The sequence below is a fragment of the Pinus tabuliformis genome, chromosome Q, assembly GCF_031772625.1.
Source record: "Pinus tabuliformis cultivar Carrire ecotype Pingquan chromosome Q, CPIR1, whole genome shotgun sequence".
Taxonomy (NCBI): Eukaryota; Viridiplantae; Streptophyta; class Pinopsida; order Pinales; family Pinaceae; genus Pinus; species Pinus tabuliformis.
Window position 1 is genome coordinate 748,357,299 of NC_142296.1, and position 24,617 is coordinate 748,381,915.

Consider the following 24,617-nt stretch of genomic DNA (forward strand, 5'->3'; position numbering starts at 1 on the left):
TATGCGACAATGAAACCCATAAACAATGTACCTTAGATGAAAAACTGACCTTTGCCTTTTCTACCTTGTCTGCCCTCAATGTATTGATGCTTGCCTTGGTTGTTGAAGATGAAACCCCTCAAAATAAACTGAGAATATTTGTTGTAGCTTAGAATAGGATTTGAGGTTTGTGAAACTACCTGTCATAGTGATAAAATGTTCAACATATAGTGCAATACAATTTTGTTGTACTTCACTTGCCAACAAAGAGGATCCAAGAACAAATTAACTTCTAAACATTAACTACTCTACCATGTATAGTGTGCAAGCAATGCTACAGTTTTTCTGTCATCAATGGAAAGATAGCCATATATCATTCTTTTATTGATTTGCACATACTTCAAAGTTTCTATATCAAATGTACACATGTTTGTACCTTGAAACCTCATAAGACTCCACAGATTAGGTCAGATATTTTCAAAAATTAATTAGTAGAGGCGTCATATATGTCAGTTGTTGGAACTGAGAGAGTATTTTTTTAGGCCTATCTACAATTAGGGATGGTTACAATGCATAAGCCATAGATCTGTGCATCAAGTTTCCTTAAACCCTTGAATATCATCTTAGAACTTGCCCTACTATAGGGTCGTATATTTTTCATAGAGAACTCTGATTTGAGCCATGAAAATTGCTTCAAACAACATCAAAGGATCCCAAAAATGGAGGGCTAATAATGTCTCAACTTGACCTTAAACACTAACAATAATGTCACATGAGGGTCACAAACACTTTCTTAGAAAATTCAACTTCAGAAGATAGCATGGCATACATAATGACTTGCCAAACCTTGCACAAGAGAGACCTCAGAGAATGTTTGTTGACGTGTGCTTATAGGCCCAATATACCCACTGTCAAAAGCATTAGATAGTTAGAAATCCACACCAAACCACAAAATTTAGATCATGTCCATGTGCAATAGGATAAGATACATATTTTGAGGAGAGAGTGAGCTTCAAGATCAACTTCAAGGGTGTTGAATGGCCACAGGAATGCCATGGGTATAGTAAAACCACCACCCAAGAAATGAAACATTTAACCCAACAAACACAAAGCTACACTTTTCTTTAGATTATAAGAGTGTGAGTTCAGATCAGGCTTCATATGCTTGCCATAAAAGAGATTTCTTGAAGGACTGATGTCTCCACAAACCACAAACAACTTTGCTCTAGTATTCTTCCAGGAAGTAGGCTTCAGATAGATACAAATTAGCCACAAGCAGTTCCAATGAGATCCCAAATCCAAGCATGAAAAGACAAATACAAGAAAAAATACCTTCAAATTGACCTCCTTCATTGATCTTTAGGACTTTATAGGGCCGCGAAGAATCAAATATTTTTCTTGCTCAAGATCAATGCATTTGATGCTTCCCTTGGAGGGCTAAAATAATCTTTATTTATACAAGCATGGAGGCTTCTAGGAGAGGATACCAACTAAAATTTAATTCAAAATTTTAAATTAATTAGAGTTAAAAATCCCATATTTGATTAAGGTCGACTTACAATGTTGAGGGAAGCTTTTAAATCTAGAAAAAAAAAATCCATTTTTAAGTCATTTGAATGGAGCCAAAAACCCACAACCATGATAATATCTTGACTTGATCTGAATGGAAAGTGGCAACCACCCATGATATTTATTTTTCCATGGTATTGTAAGTGGCATCTATCCATGGTATTCATTCACCCATGGTATTTATCCACCCATGATATTCATCCACACATGAAATTTACCCATGGTATTGTAAGTGGCATCCACCCATGGTATTTATCTACCCATGGTATTATAAGTGACACCTACCGAGGGTATTTTGTTGAAAATAGCAACAAGAAATGCTAAATATAGAAGTGCTAAATTTAGTACTGCTATAAATAGCATTTTGGGATACCTTCCTATTTTAGTTAGTCCCTGAACTAAAATAGTGAAGTAAAATTCAAATTCGATCTTAGTAGCTGTTTGTAAAATAATTAATTAATTCACCATGAGTTAATTAGTTAAGGAAGATCAAACATGAAGTCTATGTGGGGACATGCAACAGTTTCTCCATTAATTGAGGAATTTATCCATCAGTTAAAGAGATAAGGATGAGTTGTAATTAGTTGGCTCAGTTAACTAAGTCAAGTCCAGTTAGATTAATTCAAATAGTTTGTTGAATTAATGTAAGTTCAGTTATTTAATGCATGCATGCATGTAACTATTGCACTTCAGATAACTGAATATTCTCTCATAAATAACTCATGCATGTCAGTTCAGATAGAGACCTAGTTGAGATCAGATGGAGGGGAAGTGTACTATTAGTTGCTAGAATATTCCATTGTGAATATCCCTTGCATGCAAAAGGAATTCTTTCCTTGAGGATTGTGTAGTTACTTCTTCAGGTTTTGTGAGTGTGATGAGGCCAATTCACACATGTGGCTTCACTGGACCCCAAGAAAAATTGCGCAATGAAATAGGAGGCTTGGAGGGCTTGAGGACGACATATACTATGTCTATTTAGTCTGTGAGCTGTATTGTTTGATTACAGAGAGAGCGGGATAGCTTGAGAGTTGATTCTTTTTGTAACTTGAACAAGATTTCCACTTGTATGATAATACAGATATTAGGATTTTAGGCTAAGGCTTTCCTCGGGTTATTTCTTCTGTGTTATGTGTGATTGATTTCTCATTCTCAGTTATATGTGTTCTCTTGATCTTTCTCAATTCAATTAAGCTTCCGCAAAGTGTTGTAGAAGTAGATCTTGTATTTTTTTTTAGTATATGCATAATCTGTTGATCTACAGTGGGAATTTATACATGGTATTGGAGCAAAGGTGATCAAGGTGAAGAACAATATACAAGAAGGAGAAGTTCGAAGTTTGTGGTTCTTGAATATAGAAATTGAGTTCTTATCACATCTCAATTTCACTAATGGCATTCAGTGGTTTAAGACTTGAGTATGCCCTTGATGGCAGCTCAAATTATATAGCTTGGAAGGATCGCATGGAAGCAGTATTAGAGGATAACGGTTTAAAGGACTTCACTGATCAAGAAGTCCCCAAGCCTATTGATGCTACTCAACTGGCAGAATGGAAGAAATGTGTGGCTAGAGCAAGGAGAATCCTCCTGGAGGAAGTTCGAGACCACATTGTCTCGAGCCTCCATGGGAAGGAGACACTATATTCGATGTGGAAAACATTGAAAGATCTATATCAGAATAGTAACGATCAGAGGAAGCTGGCGCTGAAAGACAAGCTTCGTAAGATCAAGTGTGAAAAGGGCGACACAATCTCTACATATCTGAACAAGCTCAACACCTGCAAGGATGAGCTTGGAAGTGTAGGGATCACGACCACTGATGATGACATGGTGAGTCTTGCACTCCTCGGTCTTCCTAAGAGCTGGCATAGCTACTAAGACTCAGTTAATGGAAAAGAAAAACTGCTAGATTGGGAACGACTTTGGTCGGATCTGATGCAGGAGGAAATAAGAAGAAGCACTAGAGATGGATCCTCATCGAAGCAAGATGATGAGGAAAATATAGCCTTAGCGAGTAGGGTGAGGAAAGGGAAAGGGAAGGCGTCCCATCCCAAATCCGGTTCTTCCCATGGTGGGAAGAAGATTGACAAATCGAAAGTGCGATGCTTTCATTGTCATGAAGTGGGCCATTATGCTACGAATTGTCCACCGAAGAAATCCAAAAAGGGTTCCTCGAAGGGATCTGATGGTGAGGTACTGGCCTCATAGTTTGAGCTGGATTTCTCGCTTATCGCATGCATGGTTTCATCCATGGTGGGATGTGTGTGGTACCTGGACAGTGGAGCTTCATTCCACATGTTAGGTGAGAAGAATCTTTTCAATAACTTGGAGGAGAAGGATCTCCAAATGCGGATCGAGATGGGCGATGATGGAAAGTACCATGTTTCAGGTGAAGGTATGGTTGTGTTTTAGAGGGAGCATGGAGCTCCCCTCACCCTGACTGATGTAAAGTATGTACCAGGTCTGAAGAAGAATCTTGTGTCTGTCGCTATGCTAGAAGATAAAGGCTATGATGTAGTCTTTAGTAAAGGAAAGGTATTCCTGAGGCATATCGGTATTGGACAGACAAAGCGAATAGGGATTCGAGTTAAGAATCTCTACAAGCTAGAGGTAGATGACTGTGCTGCTTTGAGTTCCAAAGCTGAGATGGTGCAGAGCCAAGATGTTGGTGAGCTATGGCATAGAAGACTGGGCCACTTGCACCATGGAGCCCTGAAGATCATGCAACAGATTTCTACCGGATTACCCAAGGGAAAACTTGAGCAGACGAATACATGCAAAGGTTGTACCTTGGGTAAGTATGCAAAATCTTCCTTTCTGGATTAAGACAATAGAGCTGGAGCAATCCTAGAGCGAGTTCACTCAGATGTTTGTGGACCATTATCTACAGTCTCCATCGCTAAACAAAGGTACTATGTTATTTTTATTGATTATTTTTATTGTAGATGCTGGATCTACTTTATGCAAAAGAAGGATCAGACCTTCTTGAGGTTTTGTGAGTTTAAAGCCTTGGCAGAGAAATAACCTGGAAAGAAAATAAAAGCCTTGCGTAGCGACAATGGTGGAGAGTATGTCTCCCAATAGTTTAAAGACTTCTGCGCTGCAGAAGGAATTAAACGTGAATTGACGGCACCCCATAACCCACAGCAGAATGGGGTGGCCAAAAGGAAGAACATATCGATTGTGGGATTAGCTCGAGCGATGTTGCATGACCAAAGCCCGCCATTGCATTTGTGGGACGAGGCATGCAATATAGTAGTATACTTGCAGAACAGAAGCCCGCACTGTATACTGGGAATGAAGACACCTATGGAGGCCTATTTCGGGAAGCGACCTGATGTAAGTCACTTCCGAATCTTTGGATCATCAGTTTACTGTCATGTGACCAAAGATGCCAGGAAGAAGCTAGACCCAACAACTGAGTTGGGAATACTTGTGGGGTACACAGATACACCCCACAACTATTAGGTGTACCTGCCTTCCACTCAGAGGACTGTGGTACGCAGGGATCTGAAGTTCGACGAGCAGAAAGCCATGCAAGTGTCACTTGAGAGGGAGCTCAAGTTGCATGCAGAGGAGGAACTTTCAGTTCCTAAGGAGGAGGAGCCTCAGATTGATGCGGAGCAGCCGCATGCAGAGGATCCGGGAGTGGAGACATCCACTCATGCTGATACTTCTAGAGATGGGTGGAAACGCTCAAGGGAAGCTGACAGGTTGATGCTGGATGCGCAGGAGAATGTGGGACATCCATCTTCTTAGCGCAGACAAAGGAGGTCGCCTGAGTGGTACATTGGGTACATGGCCCTGGTTGGGGAGTGTGTAGATACCAAACCTTCTTCATTAAAGGAGGCAGTGCAACAACCAGTTTGGGTTAATGCAATGGTAGAGGAGTACGACTCTATCATTTGGAACAGTGTGTGGGATGTTGTCCTAAGGCCTCAGGGCAAGTCAGTGGTGAGTTCCAGATGGCTTTACAAGGTAAAGCAGGTAGCTGATGGCAGTTTTGAGAAACATAAGGCAAGGTTTGTTGATCGGGGTTTTTCACAGGTCGAGGGGATCGACTCCGATGAGACTTTTGCTCCTGTAGCAAGGTACTCATCGATTAGATCGATGTTGGCACTATCAGCTCAGATGGGGTGGAAGATCCACCAGATGGACGTGAAGACAACATTCCTCAATGGGAAGCTTGAGGAGGAGGTGTACATTGAGCAGCCAGAAGGTTTCAAGACCTTCGATCGTGAGTCGCATGTGTGCAGACTCAAGAGGGCTTTGTATGGGCTAAAGCAAGCACCCCATGCTTGGTACACCATGATTGACAGCTATTTCACTAGTTTGGGCTTCACCAAGAGTGAAGCAGATGCAAACCTTTACCACATCATGGTAGAAGGCAAACCATTAATCATTTTTCTTTATGTTAATGATCTGATTTTGACAAGTGTTGATCAGTTGATACAGTCTTGCAAGGAGGACCTTGCAAGAGAGTTCAAGATGAAGGACATGGACCTTATGCACTACTTTCTAGGCATGGAGGTGTGGCAGAAGGATGGTGAAGTATTTGTGTCTCAAGGCAAGTATGCCAATGAGATACTCAAGCGCTTTCACATGGAGAAGTGCAAGCCCATGCAAAGTCCTCTAGCTGGGAACTGGAGGAAGGAGGATGCTACTTCAGGTTAGGTAGTAGCTACTACTGTTTATCGACAGCTGGTGGGTTCACTTATGTATCTGGTGAACACACGACCCGACTTATGCTTTGTGGTGAACCAACCGAGTCAAGCTATGGTTTAACCTACCAAGCTATTTTGGAAGGCAGCGAAGCATGTGCTGAGATACCTCAGAGGCACATCTCAGTTCGGATTGTGGTACAAATGGATAGAGGGAGTGAAGCTTCAGGGCTTCACAGATGCAGATTGGGCAGGGAGTCCATTATATCGGAAGAGCACTTCTGGAGGAATCTTCAACCTTAGTTCAGCTGCAGTTTCCTGGTACAGCAGGAAACAGAGATCAATTGCACTTAGCTCAGCAGAGGCTGAATACATGGCTACTAGTTAGGCTGCATGTGAGGCCATTTGGATGCGGAAGATTCTAGTGGGATTGTTTGGTCAGAGGATGGATCCTACAATGATCTACTGCGATAACCAGATTTGTATCAAACTCTCTGAGAATCCAGTTTTTCATGACAGGTCCAAGCAAATTGATATCCAGTATCACCATCTTCGAGACTGTGTGGTCAAGAGGATCATGTTGTTGCTATATGTTTCGACCGAGGAACAGGATGCAGATATTTTGACTAAGGCATTGTCAAAATGCAAGTTCAAGTTCCATAGAGACAGGATTGGGGTTACTGATAATCCCTTTCTTGTTGAGAGGGAGCGTTGAAAATAGCAACAAGAAATGCTAAAAATAGAAGTGCTAAATTTAGTACTACTATAAATAGAATTTCGGGATAACTTCCTATTTTAGTTAGTCCCTGAACTAAAATAGTGAAGTAAAATTCAAATTTGATCTCAGCAGCTATTTGTAAAATAATTAATTAATTCACCATGAGTTAATTAGTTAAGGAAAATCAAACACAAAGTCTATGTGGGGACATGCAACAGTTTCTCCATTAATTGAGGAATTTATCCATCAGTTAAAGAGATAAGGATGAGTTGTAATTAGTTGGCTCAGTTAACTGAGTCAAGTCCAGTTAGATTAATTCAAACAATTTGTTGAATTAATGTAAGTTCAGTTAGTTAATGCATGCATGCATGTAACTGCCGCACTTCAGATAAATGAATATTCTCTGATAAATAACTCATGCATGTCAGTTCAGACAGAGACCCAGTTGAGATCAGATGGAGGGGAAATGTACTATCACTTTCTAGAATATTCCATTGTGAATATCCCTTGCATGCAGAAGGAATTCTTTCCTTGAGGATTGCGCAGTTACTTCTTCAGGTTTTGTGAGTGTGATGAGGCCAATTCACACATGTGGCTTCACTGGACCCCAAAAAACTGCGCAAGGAAATAGGAGGCTTGGAGGGCTTGAGGAGGACACATACTATGTCTATTCAGTCCGTGAGTTGTATTGTTTGATTGCAGAGAGAGCAGGATAGCTTGAGAGCTGATTCTTTTTGTAACTTGAACAAGATTTCCACTTGTATGATAATACAGTTGTTGGGGTTTTAGGCTGAGGCTTTCCCCGGGTTATTTCTTTTGTGTTATGTGTGATTGATTTCTCATTGTCAGTTATATGTGTTCTCTTGATCTTGCTCAATTCAATTAAGCTTCCACAAAGTGTTGTAGAAGTAGATCTTGTATTTTGTTTTAGTATATTGCATAATCTGTTGATCTATAGTGGGAATTTCTACATATTCATTCACCCATGGTATTCACCCACCCATGGAATTTACCTGTGGTATTGTAACTAAAAAAGGCTATAAGTAACAAGTCGCATTTTATAAAAGGACAAATTGTCCACCACAATGTAGCTTTTACAGTTATTCTCTATTTTAATAAAAAGTTTCTTTATAGTTTTGTTTACTATGTGTTCTCATATTTTCTTCTAAAATTTCAATTTTTAATATCTTGGGGGCTTCCCCCCAATATCTGTATCAGTGGTATCAAATTTAGGTTACATCTCCATGGGAATGAGGATTTGAAGCTATTTTAGTTTCAAATTTTTGCATCAATATTTAGAAAACTTCATGCAATTACTACAACCTTCATAGAAAAATTTAGAAGGTGAAAAATAGCTCATTTGAAATTATTTTCTATTAGCACAAATGGGGTTTTTATGGAATTTGATTTCGTCTCCCAATTTGAGAGATATGAGCTATTGAAGTTACACATGTCTAGAACGTTGTGCGACTGCACGTACCATGAGTTTCTGGAATCATTTCCCACTCCACATACCATTAAAGTTTAATTGTCTTATATCAATTGAAATATCTCTTCAATACCTCAAATGGGTCTTTGACGAAATTTGATTTCATCACCAGTAGCAGAAGTTATCAGCGAAGTTGTAACAAGAGGTCTACAATTTGAAAGAATCCTTTACAACATCTAATTGGATAGGAGAATCTACCAGACAAGCCACCGTGCTTTTACCAAGCAGATTGACAAGCATCACGGTTATGGGTCACCGACAACCCAAGGTTATGGGTCAACCACACAAAACCCTTGTCATCGAAGTCCATTTTCCAGGTCGCACACTATTAGTATCATAGTTGGTCACAAGCATTACAGGGTATCTATATCCTCAAATCTTTGTTTGTCATGGTTATGGGTCATCCTCGACTTCAGAAGATCGTATGGCATACATAATGAATTGCCAAACCTTTCACATGAGAGACCTCAAAGAATGTTTGTTGACATGTTCTTATAAGCCCAATATACCCACTGTCAAAAGTGTTAGATAAGCCAGCAATCCACACCAAACCACAAAATTTAGATCATGTCCATGTGCAATAAGATAAGATACATATTTTGAGGAGAGAGTGATCTTCAGGATCAACTTCAAGGGTGTCGAATAGCCACAAGAATGCCAAGAGTATAGCGAAACCACAACCCAAGAAATGAAAAATTTAACCCAACAAACACAAAACTTAAATTTTCTTCATATTACAAGAGTGTGAGTTCAGATCAAGCTTCATATGCTTGTCATAAAAGAGATTTCTTGAAGGATGGATGTCTCCACAGACCACAAAAAACTTTTATCTAGTATTCTTCCAGGAAGTAGGCTTCAGATAGATAAAAATTACCCACAACCACTTCCAACAAGATCCCAAATCCAAGAATAACAAGACAAAGACAAGAAAAAATACATTCAAATTGACCTCCTTCATTGACCTTGAGGACTTCATAGGGCCGCAAAGAATTAGAGATTTTTCTTGTTCAAGATCAATGCATTTGATGCTTCCATTGGAGGGCTAAAATAGTCTTTATTTATACAATCATGGAGGCTTCTGGGAGAGGATACCAACCAACCTTTAATTCAATTTTTTAAATTAATTGGAGCCAAAAACCCCAAATTTGATTAAGGTGAACTTACAATGTTGAGGTAACCTTTTAAATTTAGAAAAAAATCCCTTTTCACGTTGTTTTTGAATGGAGGCAAAAACCCACAACCAATGATAATATCTTGACTTGATCTAAATGGAAAGTGGCATCCACCCATGGTATTCATCCACCCATGATATTTATTTTTCCACGGTATTGTAGGTGGCATCTATTCATGGTATTCATTCACCCATGGTATTTATCCACCCATGTTATTCATCCACACATGAAATTTACCCATAGTATTGTAAGTGGCACCCACCCATGGTATTCATCCACCCATGGTATTTATCTACCCATGGTAGTGTAAGTCACACCTACCCAGGGTATTCATTCACCCATGGTATTTACCCAACCATGGAATTTACCCATGGTATTGTAACTAAAAAAGGCTATAAGTAACAAGTCACATTTTGTAAAAGGACAGATTGTCCACCACAATGTAGCTTTTACAATTATTCTCTATTTTAATAAAAAAAATCTTTGTGGTTTTTGTTATTGTGTGTTCTCATCTTTTCTTCATTTCATTTTTTTATATCTTGGGCGCCTCCCCCCAAGATCCGGATCAGTGGTATCAAATTTATGTTACATCACCATGGGAATGATGGTTTGGAGCTATTATAGTTTCAAATATTTGTAGCAATCTTCATAAAAATTCATGCAATTACTATGATCTCCATAGAGCATTTTAGAAGGTGAAAAATAGCTCATTTGAAATTATTTTCTATTAGCACAAATGGGTTTTTTACGGAATATGATTTCATCTCCCAGTTTGAGATATATGAGCAATTGAAGTTACACATGTCTGGAACGTTGTGCAACCGCGTGTACCATGAGTTTCTAGAATAATTTCACTCCACATGTCATCAAAGTTCAATTATCTCATATCAATGGAAAGATATCTTCAATACCTCAAATGGTTCTTTGACTGGATTTGATTTCATCACCTGTAGTAGAAGTTATCAGTAAAGTTGCAACAAGAGGTCTATAATTTGAAAGAAGCCTTTACAACATCTCACTAAATATGAGAATCTACCAGACAATCCACCATGCTTTTACCAAGTAGATTGACAAGCATCACGGTTATGGGTCACCCACAAACCCAAGGTTATGGGTCAACTGCACAAAACCCTTGTCATCAAAGTCCATTTTCTAGGTCACACACTATTAGTATCACAGTTGGTCACAAACATTACAAGGTATCTCTATCCTCATATCTTTGTTTGTCATGGTTATGGGTCATTGACAAACCCAAACTTTATCAAATTCCATTTTCTAGGTCGTACACTGTCATTATCATAGTTGGTCACAAGCATTACAGGGTATCGCTATCCTCGGATCTTCGTTCATCACAGTTATGGTTCAACCACACAAAACCCTTCTCTTAAGTGGCTCTTCATATTCAACAAAGGCTTCTCAAGAGGAAACTTCACACAATGGGGACCATTGCTTCTTAAAGGGGGAGGAATGATCCAAATGGAAAGTGGCATCCACCCATGGTATTTATTTTCCCATGGTATTGTAAGTGGCATCTATCCATGGTATTTATTCACCCATGCTATTTATCCACCCATGGTATTCATCCTCACATGAAATTTACCCCTAGTATTGTAAGTGGCATCCACCCATGGTATTCATCCACCCATGGTATTTATCTACCCATGGTATTGTAAGTCACACCTACTCAGGATATTCATTCACCAATGGTATTTACCCAACCATGGAATTTACCCATTGTATTGTTACTAAAAAGGCTATAAGTAACAAGTCACATTTTGTAAAAGGACAGATTGTCCACCACAATTTAGCTTTTACAGTTATTCTCTATTTTAATAAAAAAATTCTTTGTGGTTTTTTTCACTGTGTGTTCTCATCTTTTCTTCTATCATTTCATTTTTTTATTTCTTGGGGGCCGCCCCCCAAGATCTGGATCAGTGGTATCAAATTTAGGTTACATCTCCATGGGAATGATGGTTTGAAGTTATTTCAGTTTTAAATATTTGCAGCAATCTTCATAAAACTTCATGTAATTACTACGACCTCCATAGAGCATTTTAGAAGGTGCAAAATAGCTCATTTGAAATTATTTTCTATTAGCACAAATAGGTTTTTTACAGAATATGATTTCATCTCCAAGTTTGAGATATATGAGCAATTGAAGTTACACATGTCTGGAACGTTGTGCAACTGCGCGCACCACGAGTTTCTAGAATAATTTCACTCCACATGTCATCAAAGTTCAATTATCTCATTTCAATGGAAAGATATCTTCAATACCTCAAATGGTTCTTTGATTGGATTTGATTTCACCTGTAGCAGAAGTTATCAACAAAGTTGCAACAAGAGGTCTATAATTTCAAAGAATCCTTTACAACATCTCACTAGATATGATAATCTACCAGACAATCCACCATGCTTTTACCAAGCAGACTGACAAGCATCATAGTTATGGGTCATCCACAAACCCAAGGTTATGGGTCAACCGCACAAAACCCTTGTCATCGAAGTCCATTTTCTAGGTCGCACATTATTAGTATCACAGTTGGTCACAAGCATTACAAGGTATCTCTATCCTCATATCTTTGTTTGTCATGGTTATGGGTCATCCACAAACCCAAAATTTATTGAATTCCATTTTCTAGGTCACACACTGTCATTATCATAGTTGGTCACAAGCATTACAGGGTATCTCTATCCTCGGATCTTCGTTCATCACAGTTATGGGTTAACCACACAAAACCCTTCTCTTCAGTGGCTCTTCATATTCAACAAAGGCTTCTCAAGAGGGAACTTCACACAATGGGGACCATTGCTTCTTAAGGGGGAGGAATGATCTAAATGGAAAGTGGCATCCACCCATGGTATTCATTTACCCATGGTATTGTAAGTGGCATCTATCCATGGTATTCATTCACCCATGGTATTTATCCACCCATGGTATTCATCCACACATGCAATTTACCCATGATATTGTAAGTGGCATCCACCCATGGTATTGTAAGTGACATCTACCCATGGTATTCATTAACCCATGGTATTTACCCACCCATGGTATTGTAACTAAAAAGGGATATAAGGAACAAGTTACATTTTGTAAAAGGACAAATTGTCCACCAGAATGTAGCTTTTACAGTTATTCTCTATTTTAATAAAAAGTTTCTTTGTGGTTTTTTTTACTGTGTGTTCTCCTCTTTTCTTCTAGCATTTCAATTTTTTAGATCTTGGGGGCCTCCCCCCAAGATCTTTATCGTGACCATTATAAAAACTTTTCAATGAAGGCCCACTGCATCGTCTCCTTTTGGGGACATAGTGACCACATCAAGGGGGCATTGATCTTCTGAGAGGCATAAATTTCAAACTGTATGGAGCCTTGTGGTGCGCCACATACTGTTGGAATCTTCATTATGAGGACCATCAAATGATGGTGATCTTGACCCCAAAAGACTTGATTTTCCTTACCCTTTTTGTCATCAAAGGTGGGGCTTCTTCTAACACTGTTGGGTTGACATTAATGACAACCATATTTCAACAATATCCCTCTTTTTCATTGATGACAACACACATAATCCCCTTGTGATAATTTATCCCCTTGACTCCATGCCTTTTATCTTCTTCCCTTGATTTTTATCCCCCTTTCACATCAATGGGAAAGGGTAACTCCCCCTAACATGATAACATATTCTTTCATCCTACAAGACTCCTGTCTCCCCCTAATTGCTTAGCTAGATGGAAAGAATCTCAATGTGAACCTAATAAAATCCCAAGTTTCTACCGAATATACTCAAAGGTCTCTCGAGGTATAAGTTTTGTGAAAATAAGTTATCTACTCCTTTATCCCAATGTACTCAACTTTGATATTCTTCTCTGCAACCAGTTCCCACAGAAAGTGATATTAATAAGAATGTGTTTTGTTTTTAAGTGCATGATAAGATTCTTGGAGATACTTATGGTTTTGGTGTTGTCAAATAACATCAAAATGGACTCATCAAATTTCACTTGAAGGTCCTGCAAAGTTTGCTTCATCAAAAGGACCTAAGTACAACATGTAGTTGCTGTGAATTTTTTTTCTTCTGTTGTGGATAAAGACAATCAATATTGCTTCTTTCTCAACCATGATATGAGACAATTACCTAGGTATAAGGCTTCTCCACTAGTGCTTTTATGATTTTCTACACTACCTACCCAATATGCATATGTATAGGTTGTGATAGTTAGATAATTTCCTTTTGGATACCATCAACCAAAATATGTTGTTCCTTTAAAGTATAGAAGGATTCTTTTTACTGCAAAAACATGGGATTATTTTGGTGTTTCTTGGAAATGTGATACCTGCCCAACTACCTACATCACATCTGGTCTCAAAGTTGTTACATATAGTAAGCTGCCAATCATCAATTTATACATTATTTGGTTTGCATCCTTGGATATATTGTCCTTCCTTAAATTGCAACCAATCACCATCAGAGTGCTAACTAGTTTACTATCTTCCATCTGAAACTTCTTCAACATTTCCTTATGTACTTGGTTTGACAGATGAATATGCCATCGTCTTTCTGAGATATCTGGAGTCCCGAGAAGAAATTCAACTCACCAAGTAATGACATCTCAAACTCACTCTGCATATCTTTTGAAAACTTCTTACTCAGCCTATCATCGTCACTTTCAAAGGTGATTTCATCCACATACACTTCATTGATAGTCAAGATATCTTCTTCAACCTTTATATATAGGTTGCTACTGACATTTCCTCTTTTGTTTAGAAAAATCTTTGGCGAAATCACATAATTGATCATTTGTCGACGCGTTTCGAACCAACTAGTGTGGTTCATCGTCAGGACAAGTTGAAGATACAGATCCAGTATAGCGAGTTAAATAGTCCAAGCAGAGACTCCAACGGCTAAAAAGACTAACGGCTATTTTTCAACTTAAGGACCCAGTCAAACCCTTTAACTAAATTAATATTAATATTCTTTATAATTATTATTATACTACTAGAGCTAAGTAAACTGGGTAAAAATTAACTAGATCAGAGATTATTAATCTATTTATATATTTAATATATAATTATATATAATATTTTTCAATATCTAATATAATACTATATTTAATATTTAGTTTTTAAATTATTAGAAAACTATAATTTTTACTAAAAATTGAATTAGATCAATGGTTAGTTATCAAACTAAATCATTTATTTATTTAAAATATTATATATATATATATATATATATAAATTAATATATTACCATACCTAACATTCTAATAATATTATATTTAATGTTTAAATATATATATATATATATGTGTGTGTTTTTTTTTTTTTTTTTTTTTTTTTTTTTAATATATATATATATAAAATATCAATTTAAAATTCTTTAATAACTAATCATTCTAATAAAATTTTTATTTAAAGTATAGATATTAAAATATTATATCAATTTCTATTTATATAATTAAAAAACTTTTTTTTTTTTATCCTACACTATCTCTTAAGGTTAGTTCAATTAACTAGAACTAACAAAAAATCAAAATTAATCAAATGAATAAATGAAAAGTAATATTGATTAGTTAAGAAAAATGCATATTTTAATTATACATGTATTTATAGCATAAGGATGTTAAAAATATAAGGTTAATAAAAGGTAAATAATTACCGTACAATCTAAGGATAGTTCAATCATATATTATGTTAAATATTCCCAGGTTGCCAAATTTAATAATCTTCGAATATAAAGGGAAAAAGAGGGGACTAAATCAAGATCATAAGGGCGATAATTAAAAGGAGAACAAATCAAATCAAGAGAAAAGCAAGCAAATAAACCACAAACACAGAGGAAACAAATCTTAAGGAAAGGAAACAAGAAACACAGAGACCATACCAAGCAAGGACCGTGGAGGCTAGGAAGATAGGGCTGGGACCCAGCAGCTGCTGATCTTCCAGCCATCATCCCTATTAAGATTATTCGGCCTTTTTTCGATTTCCAGGGCCTCCCTAAACTTGCGATGGTGAAACTGAGCAACTCTATCAATGACTTGAGCCTCTTCGATACATACATGATGCATCGTCTTCTCGGCATGCTCTGCCAAGGCTGAGGATTTGGTCCTACCATGCCTCTTTTAAACCCTTGTTTCTACAAATACTTGTCCAGATGGGCATACCAAGCTCTAGGATCTTTCTTGAGACCATATAAAGCCTTATTTAACCTGCAAACATAATTATTCTTATCATCAAGAAAAAATCTTCCAGGTTGTTCTATGTAGACTTCTTCCTCCAATTCCTCCAATTCTTCATTCAAGAAGGTTGACTTGATGTCCATCTGATACACCTTAATCCTTCTCGAACAAGCATAGGCCAAGAACATCTTGATGGCTTCCATCCTAGCCATCGGTGCAAATGTCTCTTCGAAGTCTATTCCTTCAACCTGTGCATATCCTTTACAAACCAATCTTGCTTTGTTCTTGGTTACCTATCCATCTTCATTCAGCTTGTTCCTGAAGACCCATTTTGTGCCAATGACATTTTTGTCCTTTAGCCTTGGAACCAATTCCCATGTGTCATTCTTTTCAATTTGATCCAGTTCTTCTTCCATGGCCTTGATCCAGTGTTCATCATGGCTAGCTTCTTTAAAATTTCTAGGCTCAAGCATGGATAATAAAGCGAGATGACTTTGTTCTAGCTTGATTCTTCTAGTTCCTATTCCTACATTTACATCACTAATAATCTGAATTGATGGATAATCCTTCTGGTACCAACGTTTGGGAGCTTTAGATGGTGCTTGTTGATTGTTTTCTTGATTGGTAGTTGACTCCTCTTGCTCTTTTACTTCTTCTTCCTTAACTTTTTCTTCTTGATTTGGTTCTTGTGTTTCTTCATTCCTTGAATATGATGATCCCTGCTTTGTATTTGTTTCATTAAAGGTTACATGAGTGCTCTCCACGATATTGTTGAGTCTTAGATTATATCATATATATTCTTTTCTCTTTTGTAAGTACCAAACAAATATGCCTTCATCTACTTGATAATCAAATTTCTCGTTCTTCTTATCTTCCCTTCTAATGTAGAATTTTCTCCTGAAAACTCTGAAGTGCTTGGCATTTTATGGTCTTCCCTTCCATAATTCGTATGAGATCTTGTCACTATCTTATAAGAATTCCTCTATTTAGAATGTGCATTGTTGTATCCACTGCCTGCACCCAAAATACATCACCTAATTTGGAATCATTCAACATGGTACTAGCCATTTATTCGAGTGTTCTATTGTTTCGTTGAATGACTTCATTTTGTTGTGGTGTCTTGGTTGCTGAGAATTGTCTCTTTATTCCATATTCCTCACAAAAGTGTTGGAATTCCTTAGATGTGAACTCCCCTCCATTATCATATATCAAACATTTAATTTTCAAATTAATTTCATTCTCAACCATATCCTTGTAGATTCTAAAGCATTCAAAGGCTCTAGACTTCTTCATAAAACTAATTATTGTTATCTTGGTATAATTGTCGATCATTAACATGAAGTATTATTCATCATCCAATCCTTTGGTTCTCATCTGTCCACATAGATCAGTGTGTACTAACTCTAATGGTTTTGAAGTGGAATTCTCCTTGGCCTTGAACTCAAATCTTGTTTATTTTCCATGCTTGCATTGCTTACATGAAGTGCTAGTTGGTTTTGAAATCTCATACATTTCTCTCACAACTTCCTTTTTATTGGTTATGACTAGGTTGTTGAAGTTCATGTGTCCCATCCTTTTGTTCCAGAGCCAGCTTTCATCCTCTTTATCCAAGAAACAACCTTCCTTTCCAATCTCATCCAAGGTGTATATATCATTTCGATTTATTGTTTTTGTTTCCACTAACCTACCTTGTTTCTCCCTTATTTCACATTTCCTTGAGTCGAACAACAATGTCTATCGTTGATCGCACATTTGAATCACACATAGTAGAATGTGGTTCAAGTTTTCAATGAGTAACACCTCTTTTGTTGTAGCTTTCTTACTTCTGAGCTTAACTATACCCTTTCCTATCACCTTTGCAAAACCATCATTTCCGAATGAGACTGTTCCATTGCAATCTTCCTGTAGAGAGAGTTTTTTTTTTATTATCCCATGTCATATGTGTTGAGTAGCCACTATCAACATACCATACACTTTTATAGCTTTGAGCCTTTAATGCAATGGCACAACTTTCATTTTTCATTTTCCAAACCTTTGGAGGAGCCTCTAAAGATTTTTGTGATTCCCTTGGAGGAGTGGTTAACATGTAGTCTTTAGCGAGATGTCTAAAATTGTTGAATTTGTACCATTCTACTTCATTGCTCAAATTTCCAAATATGTTATAATTTTGTTTGCAATCTTCTTGATATCTTCTAAAATAGTCATTCCTGTAGTAGCTTCTATACCTAGAATAAGCTTTGAAGTTTATGACCTTATGTCGAAAATTGTTACAAGAATAACATACACCAAGAAAGATAGTTTGATAGCTAGGAGGAGATCATCTTGGTGGTACAGTTCTCCAAAGGCCTTCCTCCTATGATATCTCCACTTTAGGTCTTTTATTTCGCATCAGTTGACCTTGAGTCTTTTCTTTGACAGGGATACTTTCCTCCTTGGAATCTTTGACTATATCAACATATGTTTTATGTTGAGCGTATTTTTCTGTCATCGTGGAGCTAGAGCCTTCGATGAATGTAGGCTTGTATTCTAATCCAGTCTTGTCATTGCATGATATTTGACTATAATTTCATCTAAAACTTTTGTTCTATTTGCAAAATTTTGTTGTATTTTCTTCTTATGTGCTTCCTTCCGTAGAGAGCATTTATGCCTCCAAACCCTCCTTTCACTTGATGGTATCTTCCAACTCCTTCTTGAGTGATTCTTTGATTTTATTTGCCTCTTCCAATTGCAATTTGAGATTGATGATAATATTTAATGACTCTTCCATCTTTTTGTTGAGACCCTTAGTGTGCTTCTTTAATTCACTCAATTCGGCTTCCCATATTTCGACATTCCTTATTTCTACTTTTAGATTTTTTAAAGCACTAGTAAGTACTCTCATAAAATACACCTCGCCTTCTTCTTCATCATCATCTTCTTGTTCTTTAAGGGATTCCTTCCTATTACCTCTTGCCATGAACAACACCCTTCCTGTGTCATTTTTTTGTCAGATGAATAACTATCTTCCTTTGGGTATAAACTTTTCTTGAAGCATTTCGTTTTACCTCATTTCTTATATCTTATTTCATTCTTCTTTGCTTTCCTCGGAGCTTCCTCTTCATCACCATTATCTGAGTTCTTTGCATAAGGACACTTTGAGGAAAAATGACCAATTTGACCACAACTGAAACATTTTAAAGGGATCTTACCTATGTACTTTCACGTTCTTTTTTTAGCTTCCCCACAAAGTTGGTTATCTCTTCATCTGAAATTTCACTGTCACTACAACTGGGGCATGACTTAGACTATTTCTTGTTTTTTTCCCTTCCTTCTTGGATGTCGTAAAAGTTGCTTCTCTTTTGGATGGGTTCTTCTACTCCGTTCTGTTATGAAACCAACTCAGGAAAAGATAGAAAAGATAGATCAACGCCTTAGAATTTAGCCTCTTCAAGGGGGCAACCTCCTTTACATTACATAAATGAACAATTCTTGGATGATACAAATGACAAAACCTCCTTTCTATATATAGGAGTCTAAGGAGTCACAATACAATCCAGCCGACCTAACAATAATAATATAAAGCCACAAAAATAACAATAGATGGATTCTATGGGGCACATAAATAATAACATGGGGGTAATAGGGGCACAACAATATAAATAAGGGTATAACTACAATAGTAATGGGGTAATCACTAGTATTATAGGGACCCAACATGCCCCTCTCCTTCAAAAAAGTGTTGTCCTCAACGCTTGAGTAGTTTTGGATACTTTTGCATAAAATTCTCATCCTCCCATGTGGAATATTCAGCGGATAAGTTCTTCCACTTGATAAGATACTCTGAAATTGATCGATTTCGTAGCTGTCGAGTTCTTGTTTCTGTGACTGCTTCCGGTTCCAATATAATTTTTCCTTCCTCGTCAAGTTCTGGCAATATTGTTTGAACTGGGAGCTTGTCGCCTATAACCTTCTTTAAACATGAAACATGGAAAATTGGGTGCAATCGAGAAGCTGCAGGAAGCTCCAATTTGTATGCCATAGTACCAAACTTTTGCAACACCTTGTACGGACCATAATACTTTGGTGATAATTTATTATCCTTATTAACTTGCTTTAGGGACATTTGCTTATATGGTTGTAGCCGTAGGAATACCCAATCACCTACATCAAAACTTCTTTCACTGCGATGTTGATCTGCCTGTTGTTTCATTCTATTTTGTGCCAACACGAGGTTATCCTTTAAGAGTTGGAGGACTTGTTGTTGATGTTCGATGTGATGTTCCATTGCCTGAACCTTAGAATTTTCTCTTAAATATGATGTGATGGATGGTGGTTGATACCCATAAAGTGCCATAAATGGGGTCATTTTTGTTGCTGTATGGAAGGAAGTGTTATACCACCATTCAGCCAGAGGCAACCATTTGACCCATTGTGTCTGTTTATTAGATACAAAGCAACGAAGATATCCTTCCAAACATTTGTTTACTATCTCAGTTTGCCCATCAGATTGAGGATGATAAGATGAGCTATGAGCTAACTGAGTACCAAGACAAGAAAATAATTATGTCCAAAAATTTCCAGTGAAAATGGGATCTCTGTCACTTACAATAATCTTTGGGTTTCCATGTAGCTTTTGAATTGTTTCCATAAATGCAGTAGAAACTGTACTGGCTTTAAATGGATGTGATAATGCACAAAAGTGTGCATACTTGGTAAGTCTGTCAACTACCACCATGATGACACTCTTTCCCTCAGACTTGGGTAAACCTGTGATAAAATCCATTGAAACCTCCTCCCAACGTTGGCTTGGAATGGATAAAGGTTGTAATAGACCCGGTGTCTTAATTGTTTCAACTTTATTTTGTTGGCAAACCAAGCATTCCGCCACAAACTTTTGAATATCTGATTTAAGGCCATCCCAAAAAAATTCCTTCTTAACCCTGTGGTAAGTTTTTAAAAATCCTGAGTGCCCTCCTAAGGGAGAAGTGTGCAATTCCATAAGAATCTTTTGTTTTAGCTGGGAATTCTTACAGAGGTATAAGCGATCTTTGTACCATAATGAATCATTTTTCCAGCTAAATGTATCAGATGTACTGGAATCTTGTTGTAGCTTTCAAATAAGTGCCCACACCTTCTTCATCATTCTTCCATTCCTCCCTTGCTTCGCTTATCCATTCTGGTTGGATAATAGAAATGGCGCACAACAATGCTTCCACATCCTCATCCTTTCTTGAGAGTGCATCTGCCACCACATTTTGCTTCCCTTTTTTGTAGATGATTTCAAAGTCATAACCCAACATCTTTGTGACCCACTTTTGTTGCTCTTCAGAGGATAATCTTTGTTCTAAAAAGTATTTAAGGCTATCATGATCCATTTTTACCTTGAAGTGTCTTCCCATTAGGTAGGGTCGCCATTTCTTAAGTGCATGGAGTATTGCCAACATTTCCTTCTCATAAATAGCTTTGCTTAAAAACTTTCCCTTGATTGGACGACTTTCAAAAGCAATGGGTCCTTCATCTTGCATTAGAATAGCACCAATTCCATTTCCTGAAGCATCACATTCCACAATAAAGGTTTTTGTGAAGTCCGGTGTAGCTAAGACCGGTGCTTGGCACATTGCCTCCTTAAGTGTTCAAAGGCCTTTGTTGCTTCTAAAGTCCATGAAAATGCATCTTTATTCAATAATGTTGTTAGAGGTGCTGCTATTCTCCCATAATTCTTAACAAACTTGCGATAATACCCTGTCAACCCAAGAAATCCTCGCAGATGCTTTATGGATGTGGGGATTTTCCATTCATTAATGGCTTTAATTTTGCTAGGGTCTACCTTAACTCCTTCATGAGATACAATATGACCCAAATATTCCACCTCCTGGACTCCAAAGAAACATTTGGATCTTTTTGCATATAATTGCTTCTCCTCCAATAGTTGTAGCACCCTGTCAACATGTTCAACATGATCCTTCCAAGACTTGCTGTAGATTAGTATATCATCAAAAAATACTAACACAAATTTTCTAAGGAATGGTTTGAAAATTGAATTCATCAAACCTTGAAATGTTGAAGGTGCATTAGTAAGGCCAAAAGGCATGACCAAAAATTCATAATGACCCTCATGAGTTCTAAATGCCGTTTTCGGAATGTCTTCAATCTTCATTCTGATTTGATGATATCCCGAACGAAGATCCAACTTGGTGAAGTAAATTGATCCATGCAATTCATCCAGTAATTCATCAATGACAGGAATGGGGAACTTATCTTTAATAGTGAGCTTGTTGAGCTCCCTATAATCCGGACACATGCGCCATGATCCATCCTTCTTGTGCACCAATACTACTGGAGTAGAGAAAGAACTTTGACTTGGTTGAATTATACCAGCCTCTAGCATTTCTGCAACCATACGTTCAATTTCACTTTTTTGGACATAGGGATATCTGTACGGCCTGATGTTTGGAGGAACACTTCCTGGAATCAGATGAATAGCATGATCATGATCATGCATAGGTGGGAGACCTTTGGGAGTCTCAAATACCTTGGAATGATTGTCCAGGACTTTTTGGATATCTGGAGAAATAGATGATTCCGATGTGGAAACATCTAGCGAACATAATTGTGCAATTACACCTCTTTGCTCCTTTTTAGAAGCTTTGTCATACCATTAGAGCTGATTATCTTTCCTGGTTTCCCTGCAATACCCCTTAATTCAACTTCCTTTCCTTTCGTAGAAAATTTGATGAAAAGTTCTTAAAATTAAAAGCTATTGTACCCAAGGATTGTAGCCATTGGACTCCTAGTACAACATCAGCACCTCCCATTGGAATGGAAAGCATTGGGCTAGTCAATACATATTCTCCCATGGATAGCTTGATATTATGGCACCTTCCAGAGAAATTTATTGTTCCTCCATTTGCAATCATCACTTGAAACTCTGGTGCTGGATATAGGAAGCAATTCAATTCTTTTGCTACCCTACAATGAATAAAATTGTGGGTGCTTCCTGAATCAATCAACACATTACCTTTTTCTTCTTGATCTGTCCTTCTATCTTGATGGTTTGAGGAGTGGTAATTTCCACCAATGCATTACAAGATATGGTCAGATTTATTTGTTCTTAATCTAGGCTTTGTTCCTGGAGTATATCTTCTTCTTTTGACCTTTCTTGCTCCTTTTCTTCTTCCTCTTCACAATCTATGTAGAATAATTTCTTCTCAACACACTTATGACCTTTAGTGTATTTGCTATCACAACTGTAACAAAGCCCTTTTGCTCTTTTTTCTTCCAATTGTTGTGGTGTCAACCTTATAGGTTGTGGAAGACTAGGGGCAACAACACTTCCGTCTTTATACTTTTGAGTGGTATGCTTCCTGGTTGCCATAATTTTGCTTTCCATTTTTCTTGCTAACCTGAATGCCTTCTCTAATGAATCAGGTTCCCAAAGGCGAACATCATGTTGGATATTATCCTTTAAAGACCCTATGAACACATAAATCCTATGCTCCTCTGGAATATCTTTTACCCTTATGTTCAATTTTTGGAACTCCTTAATGTGCTCCATTACTGAACCCTTTTGTTTGAGACTTATCAATTGGCTAAAAAAAGTGTTGCTTTTTGTATCTTCATAATGTGCTATCAATTCTTCCGTAAAAATTGCCCAAGTGATAAATTTTTTACGAGAGCAAAGCCATTGATACCATACAAACTGATTTGGTTCCAAATATACAGTTTCCATACGTACCTTTTGTGTGTTTTGCACATTATTGAGATCGAAGAACTGCTCCATCTGTAATATCCATGTGGCGGGATCCTTGCCATCAAACTTCCTCATATCGATTTTGGGAATATGGTGGGTCTTCGATCCAAAATTAAAGTCTATGGAATCATGATTAACATTACTTTTGTTCACATCATGAGTTTCCTAATTACAACCTTTCACACCATTAGTAAGTATTTCTTGTAGAAAATTTGTCAAATCTGTCTTCAAATCTGCCATGTCTATCTTCAAATCTGCCATGTCTCTCTTCAAATCTGTCTTCGAATCATCCATCTTAGCTTCCATGCTTCCATGCCCTTATATCTTAGATTCCACGCCATTTATCTTAGATTACACACCATTTATCTTAGCTTCGGTTAGCTTTTGTGAGCGTGACATTTGTTGCACTTGTTCTTGTAATTTTGATATATCATGTAGCATTTCTTCCTCTTCTTCATGAGTCATGCTAGAGCTTTCAGGTTCCTTACTAGGTGTTTGCATTTTCTTTCCTTGGGGCATCAATTACCGATAATAATGCTTTACTATGCCCTTTGAATTCCGTTAAACCAAGCTTACACAAAAATTTTAAAAAAAACTACACACCTTTTTTCACTTTATAGAAGCCTGATATTGAATCTGATGTATCTCTGTAATTTCGGATCATCCAGTTCTGAAATTGCGACCTGTAGTAGCCTTCTGCGTCCTCTTTCCAATGCCACAAGTCTAACCCAAATTGGATTCTCCAAGGAAGAGTTATGTGAAATCTCCCACAGTGACTTGCTTTTAGGCTAGTTCAGTAGAGCGAACTTGTACAACGTGCCACGAGTCACTGTTTCAACCTTTGTATCTGAGACACATATACAAGAAACTACAGTCCGTCCTCTTTCTTACCTTCTTACGAAATTTCAATCCAATCCCCAGAGAGAAAGTTATGACGATTTTCCCCAGGTCACCTGTTTTGAATGTAATTCAGGAGTTTGCAAAAGACCAACTTTCTCAGATCATATCTCTGCAAATATCACGCAAAAAGCTCTAAAATTCGGACCCAAGGTTCAGCGCGATTTCTTCTCAAATGGTTTTTTTTTTGCGACTTCTGAAACATCTCAGAAAAAAAGTTATAGCGAAAA